Below are 15,074 nucleotides of genomic sequence, written 5' to 3' on the forward strand. Positions count from 1 at the left end.
CCCTACAGCTGCTGTTCCTGCAACAGATTTGAAACCTTTCCTGCGAAATAAACTGCGCAGCTACTGTCAACGCTTGTGGGATGCGGAAAGAAATAATAAGCTTCACTTGATAAAACCACAGTTAGGTTTCTGGCCCCCCGTAACAAAAACACGACGAACTGATGTCCTGTTCTGTCGTCTAAAAATAGGACATACATATGGCACCCACAATTTTTTGCTTACAGGTGATGAACCACCAACCTGTGGTAGATGTGGTGAGAGGCTGACCGTCCTCCATGTCCTCGTGGAGTGTCGGGAAGCTGAAACAGAGAGAAGGAAATATTTTCCTCAAGCGTACCGGTATCATCTGCCTCTTCATCCCATCATGTTTCTTGGTGAAGAACCACTTTTTAACGCCAAAGCAGTCGTAGATTTTTTGAACGATGTGGTCATGTATGTTATTAGCCCATTAAGGCCGTAGCGCATCCTCTCTGCAGAGGATGCCGCTGTGATAGCAGTTTTTATAGCACATGCCTCCAGGCCCTTGTGGTTCAAATGCTCTGTTTAGGCAGTTGTGCTTCTTGCCAATTACTGCATCTTAAATATTTTAAATATCGTGTCATTCTTTCTCAACGCATTCTTCATTTCATAGTACACCTCATGAGTCATTGCCATGATTTTAGTACATGTATATTTTACGCACATTACAGCGATTATTTTTAGGCCCCTTTACAGCCACGCTTCATCTACTTCTCAGAATTCATTGCTCCACTGCACACTCAGAAACACTGGCATGGCGCTCTTTGGCCATAACTGGCCTTTGCGCCATAAAACACCACACATCATCACAATCTCTCCAATGCCATTCACTGCATGTTTAGAAGTATTCAAGCTCTTAGACTGGGAAGGCTTAGGAGTGAGGATCAACGGTGAATATCTCGGCAACCTTCGGTTTGCAGATGACGTCCTATTCAGCAACAATGCAGACGAATTACAGCAAATGATTAAGGACCTTAATCGAGAAAGTCTAAGAATTGGGTTGAAGATGAATGTGCAGAAGACAAAGATAATGTTCAATAGCCTGGCAAGGGAACAAGAATTCAGGATCGCCAGTCAGCCTCTAGAGTCTGTAAAGGAGTACGTTTATCTAGGTCAATTACTCACAGGGGACCCTGATCACGAGAAGAAATTTACAGAAGAATAAAATTGGGTTGGAGTGCATACGGCAGGCATTGCCAAATCCTGACTGGGAGCTTACCAGTGTCATTGAAAAGAAACGTGTACAATCATTGCATTCTACCAGTGCTAACATATGGGGCAGAAACTTGGAGGTTAACAAAGAAGCTCGAGAGCAAGTTAAGGACCGCACAAAGAGCGATGGAACGAAAAATCTTAGGACTAACGTTAGGAGACAGGAAGAGAACGGTGTGTATCGGAGAACAAACGGGGATAGCCGATATTCTAGTTGACATTCAGCGGAAGAAATGGAGCTGGGCAGGCCATGTAATGCGTAGGATGGATAACCGGTGGACCATTAGGGTTACACAATGGATACCAAGAGAAGGGAAGCGCAGTCGAGTTCGGCAGAAAACCAGATGGGATGAAGAAGTTAGGAAATTTGCAGGCGCAAGTTGGAATACGCTAGCGCAAGACAGGGGTAATTGGAGATCGTAGGGAGAGGCCTTCGTCCTGCAGTGGACATAAAATATAGGCTGATTATGATGATGATACATGTCAGCCGCAGCAGTATATGTACTCAACACACAAATTTTAGCGTTGCAAAGCTACCAACTAGAACTAAGCCTGGGAGTGTTAGCCAGCACCACCACTCACAAAGTGGTGGCGCTGGCTAACACTCCCAAGGTTCTAGTTGTAAAACATAAATAACCCAGAAAGTGGATGGGAAAACGGCTCCACGGTAGCTCAATGGTGAGAGCATCGCACGCGTAATGCGAAGACGTGGGTTCGTTCCCCACCTGCAGACAGTTGTTTTTTCATACGTTTTCATTTACATTAATTTATCATTTCGTTAATTCAATAAGTAAATACGAGTAATTTCTCCTGTGTTGTCCTTGGTGTCATTGTTTGTGGGCTTCTTATATGATATATATATATATTGTAGCGAAGAAGACTGGCGCCCTGTGTGACTGGCGTGCCCTGTGGACGCACTATCATCATCGGCCCGCCGAGGAAGACGGGCTCGCGCTCTCGGTGTCCGACGCTCAACTGAGACGGTCGCGTTTCTGAGTCGTCAATAAACCCCATTACTTATTACTGCCCCCTGGAGAAGAAGGAGCCATCCTGGCGACTCAAGGAGAGGACAAGGGGGTCATAATAGGGTTTAAGTCTCTGGACGTGGACTGTCTCGCGTCCACGACGCCTCAAGTCAGTAGATGGCGTTAGCGGCTCGACGACGTAGTTGACCGGCGTCGTCTGTTCAACGACGCGGTAGGGACCGTGGTATTGAGCGAGGAGTTTAGAGCATAGACCAGGGGTGCTTGAAGGTATCCACAGCCAGACTAGTGAGTCCGGCTGGTATGTGCAGGGAGGTCGGTCATCATCGCGACGGAATTTTTGGAAACTCTGGTCTTCCACCGTGAACGAACGGGCCAGCTGACGGCATTCCTCGGCATACTTGGAGGCTTCAGACAGAGGCGTGCCCTCTGATGGGTCAGGCCGGTAGGGGAGAATGGTGTCGAGCGTACATGTAGGTTCACGGCCATATACGAGAAAGAATGGCGAAAATCCCGTTGTGGCCTGTGAAGCGGTATTATAGGCGTACGTAACATATGGCAAAACGAGGTCCCAGTTGGTATGATCCGATGCCATGTACATGGATAGCATGTCGCCCAAAGTACGATTAAACCGTTCTGTTATGCCGTTCGTTTGCGGATGATAAGCTGTACTGGTGCGATGGACGGTATGGCACGCGGTCAGAAGGGCGTTAAGAACTTCGGAAAGAAACGCACACCCTCTGTCACTAAGAAGTTCCCGCGGTGCCCCATGACGCAGTATGAAGTGATGCAGTAGGAAGGACGCAACGTCGCGGACTGTCGCTGTTTGCAGTGCCGCAGTTTCTTCATAGCGGGTGAGGTGGTCGACAGCGACAATAATCCAGCGATTGCCAGCTGATGTGCAGGGAAGAGGGCCGTAGAGATCGATGCCGACGCGGTCGAATGGTCGGGACGGACAAGGAATGGGCTGTAAAGGACCAAAAGGACGAGGAGCAGGAAGCTTGCGTCGTTGGCACGCTGTGCACGAGCGAATGTACTTTCGCACAAAATTATACATGCCACGCCAATAAAAGCGGGAGCGAAGCCTGGCGTAAGTCTTGAAGAGGCCGGCATGGGCGCATTGCGGGTCTGAATGGAGAGCGGAGCATACATCTGTGCGCAGATGGCGGGGAACGACGATCAACCATTTGCGACCGTCGAAAGCGTAATTTCGACGATAGAGAACACCATCCCGCAACTCGAAATGAGAAGCGTGGCGGCGGATAGCGCGTGAAGGGCGTGTTGTTGAAGTGTCAGAAATGCAATCCATAAGTGCTGCAATCCAGGGATCTTTGCGTTGCTCCACAGCCATGTTGACGGGCACAGGCGACGAAAACGCCGATTCGATGGCTGTAATGCAAGTCATGTCACTTGGTGTAGGCGACCGAGAGAGGGCATCCGCGTCGGTGTGTTTACGGCCAGACCGGTAAATGACGCGTATGTCGAAGTCTTGTAACCGTAAGGACCATCGCGCAAGGCGGCCTGACGGATCCTTTAAAGTCGATAACCAACATAGAGCATGGTGATCTGTAACGACGTCGAAGGGGCGGCCGTACAGGTAGGGTCGGAATTTTCCAAGGGCCCAGATGATAGCCAGGCACTCCTTTTCGGTGACGGAGTAGTTAGATTCCGCTTTCGTTAGTGTTCGGCTGGCGTAGTCTACTACGTATTCATCATGCCCATTTTTTCGCTGTGCAAGCACGGCACCAAGTCCTACGCCACTGGCGTCGGTGTGGACTTCCGTGGGGGCCGTGGGGTCGAAATGGCGCAGTACGGGAGGTGAAGTGAGCAAACGCCGCATGGTTTCAAACGCATCGTCGCAAGCTGTGGTCCAAGTAGAAAGTCGTGTGTCGCCGCGAAGCAGCTGAGTCAACGGAGCAATGATGGAAGCGAAATTCCGGATAAAACGACGAAAGTAGGAGCAGAGCCCGATAAAGCTCCGAAGTTCTTTCAGGGACGTGGGTTTCGGGAACTCGGCGACAGCGTGAAGTTTCGAATGATCAGGGAGTATGCCATCTTTCGATACGACGTGTCCGAGTATAGCAAGCTGCTGGGCTCCAAAGCGACATTTCTTCAAGTTGAGTTGGAGGCCTGCCTCGGTGATGCACTGCAGGACTTGTTTGAGACGGTACAGATGTGTGGGAAAATCTGGAGAAAAGACAACATCATCAAGGTAACATAGGCATGTCTTCCATTTGAGCCCACGAAGCAGATTGTCCATCATTCATTCGAATGTAGCAGGGGCATTGCAAAGCCCAAACGGCATAACGTTAAATTCATATAGGCCATCTGGGGTCACGAAGGCTGTCTTCGGGCGATCGGCAGGATCCATAGGCACTTGCCAATAGCCTGAGCGTAAATCGAGCGAAGAAAAATACTCCGCGCCTTGCAAACAATCTAGAGCATTGTCGATGCGCGGTAAAGGGTAGACGTCTTTGCGAGTTATCTTATTAAGATGGCGGTAGTCAATGCAAAATCGAATTGAGCCATATTTTTTCTTAACCAGGACTACAGGCGACGCCCAGGGACTATTAGAAGGTTGAACCACTCCACGCTCAAGCATTTCGCTTACTTGGTTTTCAATAACATGGCGCTCCGCGGGTGATACACGATAAGGCCTCTGGCGCAGTGGTGCGTGGATGCCGGTGTCGATCTCGTGACGTACAGTCGATGTGCGGCCTAATGGGGCGTGTTGACAGTCGAACGTAGATTGGTATTTCCGTAGAAGGCTGAGAAGCTGCGAACGCTGCGTAGGGCTCAAGAGGGCATCCACTGAACTATGGAAGACGTTGTGCCTAGGCTGGGAACAATGCAAGCTATAAGTCAACAAGTTCACGTCTGAACAGGTGTCGTCAAGAGGCGCGTCAAAGACGGTAACCGAGTCGGCAGACTGAAGACGTCCAAGGCACTCGCCACGACGTAAGACGATGGGCGTGGCCTTAGCGTTGAAAACGAGTAGTCTCGTGCAGCCACCACTGACAGTTAGGACAGCGAAGGGAAGGGAACATTGTCGGCGAACAAAAATGTCCGATGGGACAAACAGGGCAGTAGTTGTGAGTGGCGAAAGTAGAGCAGGCATGCGCAATCACCGAAGAGTGCGGAGGGATCGTAGTGTCTTCTGTAACGACCAGTTTGTCGCCGAGATCGTCAAGTTCATGTGAGCGGGTGTCGGGAAGCGGAGAAAATTCAATTTCGGCGCGAGAACAATCAATGACGGCCTGATGATCGGAAAGGAAGTCCCACCCCAAGATGACGTCGTATGAACAGGATGAGAGGACGACGAACTCGACTGTATACGTGTATCCTTGAATGACGATGCGGGCGGTACATGCGGCAACAGGGGTAATGCACTGGGAACTTGCAGTCCGGAGTGACAGCGCAGATAAGGGCGTCATTACTTTTCGAAGCTTGCGGCAAAGTTCTTCCGTAACTACTGAAACGGCGGCGCCTGTGTCGACTAATGCCAGTGTGACGACTCCTTCAACAGATACTTCGATTACGTTCGTCGGAAGAGAGCGAGGCCTTGTGTGGTTCGACTGGAACGCAGTTCTCGCCTCTTGAACTGCGGTAGCTAGTTTTCCTGCTCCGATGGGGCCGGACGCCGCCGCATGGGGGAAAGTGAGCGGCGACGAGGGGATGGCGAGCGACGATCACGGGCAGAAGGAATGATGTTGCGCGTGGACGGCAAGTGCGAATCACGTGGCGGTGAGAAGGACGAAGCTGGCGAAACGTAGGAGGAGACAGGTTGGTCATGACCTTGAAGCCATAAGCGACGGCGACAGAGCCGTGCCACGTGACCAGGGATACCACAGAAGAAGTACACGGGGCGATTGTCGGGTGTACGCCAGGGTCCCGTGCTAGCTGGTGATCTGGTGGTGTACACTGGAGGGATTGGACGTGGCGGTGCAGCAAACGGTGGTGCTGAAAAAGTCGATGGGGGTGGCCGTGCTGCAACCTCGGCGTAGCTGAGAGGTACAGACAATGGTGGTGCTGCACGAGGAGACTGTATGGCTTCGGACACTTGTTCTTGGAGCATTTGACGCAACGGAGGAGCCAAGGACGGCGTAGGTCCGGGGACGACGGTGAGTAGGGATAGCTGGCGGGCGACTTCAGAGCGTATAAATTCCTTGATTTCGCCGAGCAGATAGTCGTTGTTAGTGACAGCGGCTAAACTTGCAACGGAAGCATCGGGAACAGAAGAACGTCGAGTGAGCAGACATTGCCGCCTGAGTTCGTCGTAACTCTGACAAAGTTCAGCAAACTCGACCACGGTCCGCGGGCTTTTCGAGAGGAGCATTTGGAATGCGTCGTCTTCGATTCCCTTCATCACGTGACGGATCTTGTCAGACTCAGTCATCGATGGATCGACGCGCTTACAAAGGTCTACAACATCTTCTATGTACTTGGTGAAGTTCTCACCAGGTTGCTGGGAACGGCTGCGCAAGCGCTCTTCGGCACGGAGCTTCCGCACCGCAGGGCAACCGAAGACTTGCGTAATGCGCGCCTTGAAATCTGACCAGTTGCGAAGGTCGGATTCGTGGTTGTGGTACCACACGCTAGCGACACCCGTGAGATAGAAGTTGGCGTAGCTGAGCTTCGTAGCATCGTCCCATTTATTGGGGGCACTCACCCGCTCGTAGATCGAGAGCCAATCTTCGACGTCGTATTCGTCGGAGCCGCTGAAGATGGGAGGATCGCGTTGACGCACAGAGCCAGGACAAATCAATGTTGGCGGTGCCGGAGGTGTTGTTTGGCTGGCGTCGTCAGGCATGATGGCCGGCAGCGTCCGATTGCGTAGTTCCAGGGTTGGGGAAGTAGAACCCAGCACAGCTCCACCAAATATGTAATGGGGTTTATTGACTACTCAGAAACGCGACCGTCTCAGTTGAGCGTCGGACACCGAGAGCGCAAGCCCATCTTCCTCGGCGGGCCGATGATGATAGTGCGTCCACAGGGCGCGCCAGTCACACAGGGCGCCAGTCGTCTTCGCTACAATATATATATATATATACACACACACACGTGTACACACCTGTTCCCCTATTCATATCTGACAATGGGTACCACCTCCCCCACCTCACCGTTTAAAGCATGCACTGTGCGGTCTTGCCTGACACATACATGTTAGCACTCTACCTTTATAAAACGACACCCGGCAATTCCAATGTGTTGTGTAGAGGAGGAGCGCAGCGTAACCCGCGCCGGGCCGACGGAGAGGCTGAACGACGGGAGGGCGCATAAAGTGACGACACGCAGACCAAGCTTCGACTAGACTGACGGGTGACTGCTCTCCCGCGTTTATTGCAGGTGGTTTTATGGTGGGGGAAGAAGGGCTATTGGTCACCAAGGCACGGTCACATGATAGGCATGGCCACTCCGGGTTGGTGGTAGCAAAGAGGCATGGGAGAGACCCAGCTCCACCCAGTGGCATGAATAGAGACCCCTACCGCACTGGTGTTTTAGCATGTCACCAGGGGTCGCAAGACACAACACAGTGTACAGGGCATTTATTTGTGTGCTGACTGAAGCAATTTCTCAAATAAAATGCTCCATGCCAGAATTTGCTGGGGACTGCTACTGGTCGCTTCACAGTGACATCAATGAGTAAAAAAACAAAAAAAACTGCATAATGGTTTAAGACCGAGACGAGAGGCAACCTTGAAACACAGAAACAGTGAAATATAAAAAAAATATTTAACTGCACACGTACATACATCGGCATCAGATCAGCACAGAAGGCATACTTAAAACATGGAAAGGAATATACAAATTAAGGATATCATGTGCAGGCATACCTACATACATATGTTCCATGATACATTTCTCATTACAAAAAAATTGCAAAATCAAAAATTAAAGGCAGATACAAGACCGACCAAGTGCAGTAAGGAATGTTTATGAAGCAAAATGCAGGATTAAAACGCATGCACACCTGAACCAAAATCTTGTAAGCATACAGGGGATCTCAGTGTGTCTATTTCTTACGAGAGGTTGACACCGGCACAAGTTTTGCTTGCATGCCCATTCGAACTACCGGCTGGAAACTGCCGAAGGTGGATGCGCAGCCTGAGTCTTGCGTACCTCTCTGTGAGCATTCTGTATATACCCTCCATGTGCACCGTGCATACACACAGGCTGCTGTGGTGTACCTTGCTTAGGTAGGCTGTAAGTGAATGAAGCGGTGACTTCATCGTGATTATTTTATCTGTGCACCAAAAGTTGATGGCCGTAAAGTGCTCTTCATAGTCCTTCTGGGCTTTCATCACTCCATCCACTGCTAGGGTAGATAAAGTTGCCTCTGTCCGAAACATACTCTTTCAGTGCTGTCAGTGAAGCATACACGTCACTGGCAGAACATTTTGCACACTTCACGGATTTCAGGATTTCCTTCAAAATAACTCCTCCTGGTAAAACAGAATACTGCATTCTGTTGACGATAATTCTTCGATGAAGAAAATTTCAGAATCGTCAGTTTCTTCAACTTCCTTCTGACACAGGTCCTCCTCCCCTGGGATAGCAGGTCTACAAGGTATTCCCAGTCATCAAGTTCGTAACTTGCCATCCGCGGCGTATGCAAAAATTGGCTGACGCTCGCTAGTCTCAGGGTGCACTTGAAGTCATACACTGGGAACCGGCTTCATAAGTCGCACCACATAAAAAAAGGTTCTCTAAGCAGTCTTGCAGCAGCCTGCTTGTAAGAGAACTCATATCCTTCGTCACTTAGGAGCAATTCTTGCAGGCACAGAACAGTCGTAGTCGATATGAGCAGACCAGCTTGCGACGGTTTCCAGTGTGATGTGGCGCCCATTTTCGTTGTTCTGATTGTTTGTGTTGCCTTATGCAATGTATCTAGGGCTTCATAGTACCTGGCCTTGTTTCTGTGACTTAAGGCCATGTCTGGATGCTGCGAGGACATCAGAGCATACCACTTTGAAGTAACCTCTATCAACCTAGCTGCTGTTTCCGCTTCCCATTGAAGTAGCTTCCAGGAACAGCTTCCAGCCGTTCCTGGAATGATTGGTGCACTGGGGCATGCAACACCTGGGTATGGTGACACAAGCGAGCGCATAAAACTGGAGGGAAACGAGCACCGACCTAACGAAAAAACGCATGCCACACACAAGTGACTGGTCTGAGGCAACACCTGCCCCTTCAAAAGCTGACACCACTCTAAGAGGGGGCGCACGCATCAAGGCACTCTAGTAGGCTACAAGTTTTGCAGCTTATTTAGAACAAAGCACCGGTGACACTTTTGCATTTGACATTGTATAAAACAAGTAAGCATAGCAGTAATCTTTTTGTTTTGCTGTAAAATGGGAACTCTACAAGCTGTATAGAGTCAAATGCGTGCAATTTCTTTTTTGCATGTGTCAAGCAAGCATGGATACAAGGAGATTCTTTTCGAAGTAGGCTTCCGGATCATCTTAAGGCATCCCGGTGCACACTGGTGCCTTGTAGAAAGTGCCGTCCTTGGTATCCGGTAGATGAAATGGTCGGGTGGCAGCCAGAGACGGGAGAATACCAAGTGCATTCCCTGTGGCATCGTCCTCCTCACCGACCTTGTGGTCATGGGTGGTCGACTTGCACGCTGACACCTTAGCTGAGTCCTCTCCGCTATTATCGCCATCACTGCCCTTAGCTGGAAGACTTCAATGCAATGCTTTCAAAGATCTAAGCGTACCTCTCTTACGGCGAGAAGACGCTTAGCAAGCCAGCAAAGGTGCAAAAACAAAAGATAGGTGGCAATGCCGCCCTGAAGTTCCTGCACCAGCACACCGTGACATCATGTATTTTCACGGCATCTGCTAGGGCCTAGTTAATTCTTTATCTGTGAAAATCGACGAATTATGTTCTAAAGGAGCCAAGACTGAATATGGAAAGTTTTGGAACATTTACTCGGCCAACGTGGCCAAAATATGAAACAAATGTTTGAAATCTGACATCATGCTGACATACCAGAGTTGAGGTTTAGCAAAAATTCTGAAAAATTGAACTTTAACCTTTGCTTCTTCTTATAATAATGAATTTTTTATTGAAAAACTTGCGACAACAGACGTTTCAAAGAATTCTTTTTCAGTCTAAATTGATTTCATGGTTCTCTATCCGACATTTTAACATAGGAAGAGCGAGTTTTACTTGGCACACAATACTCCGAACTGTGAGTAATCCTGCCAACCTGGGCTCCAAAATACTTGTACACTTGTGGAACATTACCAAATCTTGAAACAAAAAGCCCTTTTAAAAACTCTGGCATATCAACAACTGGCTGCACCTGTCCAAGAACACATGTTGTGGAGCATCTTTTATAACTTTGTTCCAACTACCCACCGCAGTGGCTCAGTCAGCTAAGGCGTTGCGCTGCTGAGCATGAGATCGCGGGATCGAATCCCGGCCGCGGTGGCCGCATTTTGATGGAGGCGAAATGCAAAAACGCCCGTGTGCTTGCATTGTAGTGCACGTTAAAGAACCCCTGGTGGTCAAAATTAATCCAGAGCCCTCCACTACGGCGTTCCTCATGATCAGGACTGGTTTTGGCACGTAAAACCCCAGAAAGAACTATGTTCCAACTATTTTTTGGCAGACAAAATACTTGGTGAAAGGTCCATACGCACAGAAACTGTTCGGAACGTTTGGTGCATGATGCACCATTCAGAAATCTGAGCAGGCAGATATTTAGCTGCTGTCACAAGCTGCAGTGCCCTGCCCAATCCGTCTTAGAAAGGAAATGTTGATGTAGCTTGCAAGGGGCCAAACATTCACGTCGACATTTAATGTGCATGAATTATTACACCTCACAAAGTCATTGTGTTCTGCCCATAAAGCTTGGCCATCTGCTGAACAAATATTAAGAGACCTCAGCAGCACAAATTTCGTCTTCTAGAACAACATCCTTCAACAAAAGAAACGCAGCCTTTGCAGAAAGTGCGAAATGTGTGAGATAAGGTCGTGGCAATATGTCAGAGACACATGGGCGGCTGTGTAAATGAAGCCGAGAGTGTCACTCTGCAGCCTTCAAAAATGCAGTATCTGGCAAAGGCCATCCTGTTCTTGAAAAGATAATTGGTGGCTTTATCGAGAGCAACCTTGAATCAATTAGCTTTAAGCGTCTCCCAATATAACATGAAGCTTCCTTGCAGTATCCATCTCAGCACGACTGTGTCGGTTGAAAACAGCACTCGCAGTGTTTGTACGTGCGTACCGCCCTCGGCAAGGGTATCAGCTGTGTGCATTTGCTCATCCATGCCACCTTTGCAGTGGAGCCCAGCTTGTTCACAGCACTGAATCTGCCCCTGCAAACATCACGTGTGTCAGCATTCCTGTGCGTGCCTCTTCAGCCAGTGGAAGAAGCTTCCTTGCAGTATCCATCTCAGCACGACTGTGTCGGTCGAAAACAGCACTCGCACTGTACGTGCGTACCCCCCTCGGCAGGGGTATCGACTATGTGCATTTGCTCGTCCATGCCACCTTTGCAGTGGAGCCCAGCTTGTTCACAGCACTGAATCTGCCCCTGCAAACATCACGTGTGTCAGCATTCCTGTGCGTGCCTCTTCAGCCAGTGGAAGAAGCTTCCTTGCAGTATCCATCTCAGCATGACTGTGTCGGTCGAAAACAGCACTCGCAGTGTTTGTACGTGCGTACCGCCCTCGGCAAGGGTATCAGCTGTGTGCATTTGCTCGTCCATGCCGCCTTTGCAGTGGAGCCCAGCTTGATCACAGCACTGAATCTGCCCCTGCAAACATCACGTGAGTCAGCATTCCTGTGCGTGCCTCTTCAGCCAGTGGAAGAAGCTTCCATGCAGTATCCAATCCAGCATGACTGTGTCGGTGGAAAACAGCACTCGCAGTGTTTGTACGTGCGTACCGCCCTCGGCAAGGGTATCGGCTGTGTGCATTTGCTCGTCCATGCCACCTTTGCAGTGGAGCCCAGCTTGTTCACAGCACTGAATCTGCCCCTGCAAACATCACGTGAGTCAGCATTCCTGTGCATGCCTCTTCAGCCAGTGGAAAAAGCTTCCATGCAGTATCCATCTCAGCACAACTGTGTTGGTCGAAAACAGCACTCACAGTGTTTGTACGTGCGTACCGCGCCCCTCAGCAAGGGTATCAGCTGCGTGAATTTGCTCGTCCATGCCACCTTTGCAGTGGAGCCCAGCTTGTTCACAGCACTGAATCTACCCCTGCAAACATCACGTGTGTCAGCATTCCTGTGCGTGCCTCTTCAGCCAGTGGAAGAAGCTTCCTTGCAGTATCCATCTCAGCACGACTGTGTCGGTCGAAAACAGCACTCGCAGTGTACGTGCGTACCCCCCTCGGCAGGGGTATCGACTATGTGCATTTGCTCGTCCATGCCACCTTTGCAGTGGAGCCCAGCTTGTTCACAGCACTTAATCTGCCCCTGCAAACATCACGTGTGTCAGCATTCCTGTGCGTGCCTCTTCAGCCAGTGGAAGAAGCTTCCATGCAGTATCCAATCCAGCATGACTGTGTCGGTCGAAAACAGCACTCGCAGTGTTTGTACGTGCGTACCGCCCTCGGCAAGGGTATCGGCTGTGTGCATTTGCTCGTCCATGCCACCTTTGCAGTGGAGCCCAGCTTGTTCACAGCACTGAATCTGCCCCTGCAAACATCACGTGAGTCAGCATTCGTGTGCATGCCTCTTCAGCCAGTGGAAAAAGCTTCCATGCAGTATCCATCTCAGCACAACTGTGTTGGTCGAAAACAGCACTCGCAGTGTTTGTACGTGCGTACCGCCCTCGGCAAGGGTATCGGCTGTGTGCATTTGCTCGTCCGTGCCACCTTTGCAGTGGAGCCCAGCTTGTTCACAGCACTGAATCTACCCCTGCAAACATCACGTGTGTCAGCATTCCTGTGCGTGCCTCTTCAGCCAGTGGAAGATGCTTCCTTGCAGTATCCATCTCAGCACGACTGTGTTGGTCGAACACAGCACTCGCAGTGTTTGTACGTGCGTACCCCCCTCGGCAGGGGTATCGACTGTGTGCATTTGCTCGTCCATGCCGCCTTTGCAGTGGAGCCCAGCTTGTTCACAGCACTGAATCTGCCGCTGCAAACATCACGTTTGTCAGCATTCCTGTGCGTGCCTCTACAGCCAGTGGAAGAAGCTTCCATGCATTATCCATCTCAGCACGACTGTGTTGGTCGAAAACAGCACTCGCAGTGTTTGTACGTGCGTACCCCCCTCGGCAAGGGTATCAGCTGTGTGCATTTGCTCATACATGCAGCCTTTGCAGTGGAGCACAGCTTGTTCACAGCACTGAATCGGCCCCTGCAAACATCACGTGTGTCAGCATTCCTGTGTGCGCCTCTTTAGCCAGTGGAAGTTTCCTTGCAGTATCCATCCTCGGAATGGCTATGTCGGTCGAAAACAGCACTTGCAGGATCATAATGTGAAGGTTTGAGACTCAATTTGTGCCACAAGTCCCTGCAGCCAAAACAGCAGTCCCACAGCATGTCCTTTGTGTTTGCGATACTGCTTGGCTCAAACACATGTAGACTATGCTCTTCAGTGCTTTGCAGAGCGTGCCTTATGTGCCGCTACAAGTTTGGATTTTGAAGGTCTTTCCTCAGCAGGTGGTGCATATGCTGGTGGGGCCTTGACGGGAGCTTGTGCCAGGGCCTCCCGGAAACTTGTACAATGTGCAGAGATTCAAAACTTAGTTTGTGAGTCCCTGCACGTAGCCTGAAATTAGATAATATGAACAATTGTTTTATATAATAATATTAGTGTGCATATAATTTTTCCCATATTTCAACTCTTAGTGCTCCTAAGCGCATGCCTTGCTCTATCTCAAATGACGAGTGCATAATATAAGTGTTGGAATTTTTGCAATAAATAGTGGTTCTTGAATGGTAACCTCTGAGTATTGTTGTCTTTAGCCTAGCATGGGGATGCGAAATGTTTGACTGGTTATTTGACAAAAATATAGATATGGCTGTCAGGTGTATAGCAAGGAAGTAGCACGACCGTGCAACCGCCCCCGGACTTCATTCCACCACAAGGTACCTCTCATCAAGCGAAGTGAGACAAGACTTGCGTGCCAGTTCCTCCCAAGTCGGTCAAGAGCCTGACCCCCTTTCCCGTTTGAAAAACGTGCCTGGCTGCGGCACTGATGGCTGTCAAAAGATGTGCAAGAAATGCTACAACCTCAAAAGCCATGTGAAGAAGTCATTGGCTGTCACCACTCTGCAGTACCGTAATAACCAAAAAATTCTAATAATGAGTTTGAACTGCACTTACAGAAGGTTGCAGCAGTTTTTAGTTCATAGGCTGAGATGCCAGGCTTCGCCAGGGAGGTCTTGGTGTGCCACTGGCTTTCACCATGAGCTGTATGCGACTGCTCTCTCTCACTATTCTCAATAAAGTGAAGAGCAGCTATCAATGTCCTAGAAGGAAAGAAGTGTGTTAACCTCCAGAAAGCAACTGCATCAAATTGGATACTAGTAAATAGTGATGATTCAAAAATAAACTAATTGCCCTACCGAGCTTTCATGCCTTCGTATGTGAATGCAGTTGTTTTGGGTGCAAAGCCGTTGAGCACACTATAAAGGATTCAAGGCTGTACGTGTGTGCCGATGGTGACAGCTGACGTATGTCTCTGAGCAGTAGAGGTGCTGTCACGATTGCCTTGAGTGCCTTGTATGCTGGAGAACCTGGTGGCAAGGGAAAGAGTATTTGCTGTACAAATAATGGGCTTTTCTCAGATCTAGTACATGAAAGTCAAACTACTCGCATTATAAAACCACTTATGTTTGAGCAACAGTTTAACAGCATTTTGCAGAGGCATGGTAATTATTTTGAAAGAAA

General features: G+C 49.6%; 1 long non-coding RNA gene across 1 annotated transcript; it reads right to left on the reverse strand.

The window, feature by feature from the left end:
- Nucleotides 1-11,341: 11,341 nt before the first annotated feature.
- LOC125943891 (uncharacterized) lies at nt 11,342-14,180 on the reverse strand. The gene is made up of 3 exons (XR_007465966.1): nt 13,049-14,180; nt 12,387-12,826; nt 11,342-12,161 (listed from the first exon to the last, which is right to left on the reverse strand). It is a non-coding gene; the product is annotated as an uncharacterized LOC125943891 (long non-coding RNA).
- Nucleotides 14,181-15,074: the final 894 nt, after the last annotated feature.

The sequence above is a fragment of the Dermacentor silvarum genome, chromosome 3 (genome assembly GCF_013339745.2).
Source record: "Dermacentor silvarum isolate Dsil-2018 chromosome 3, BIME_Dsil_1.4, whole genome shotgun sequence".
Lineage (NCBI taxonomy): Eukaryota > Metazoa > Arthropoda > Arachnida > Ixodida > Ixodidae > Dermacentor > Dermacentor silvarum.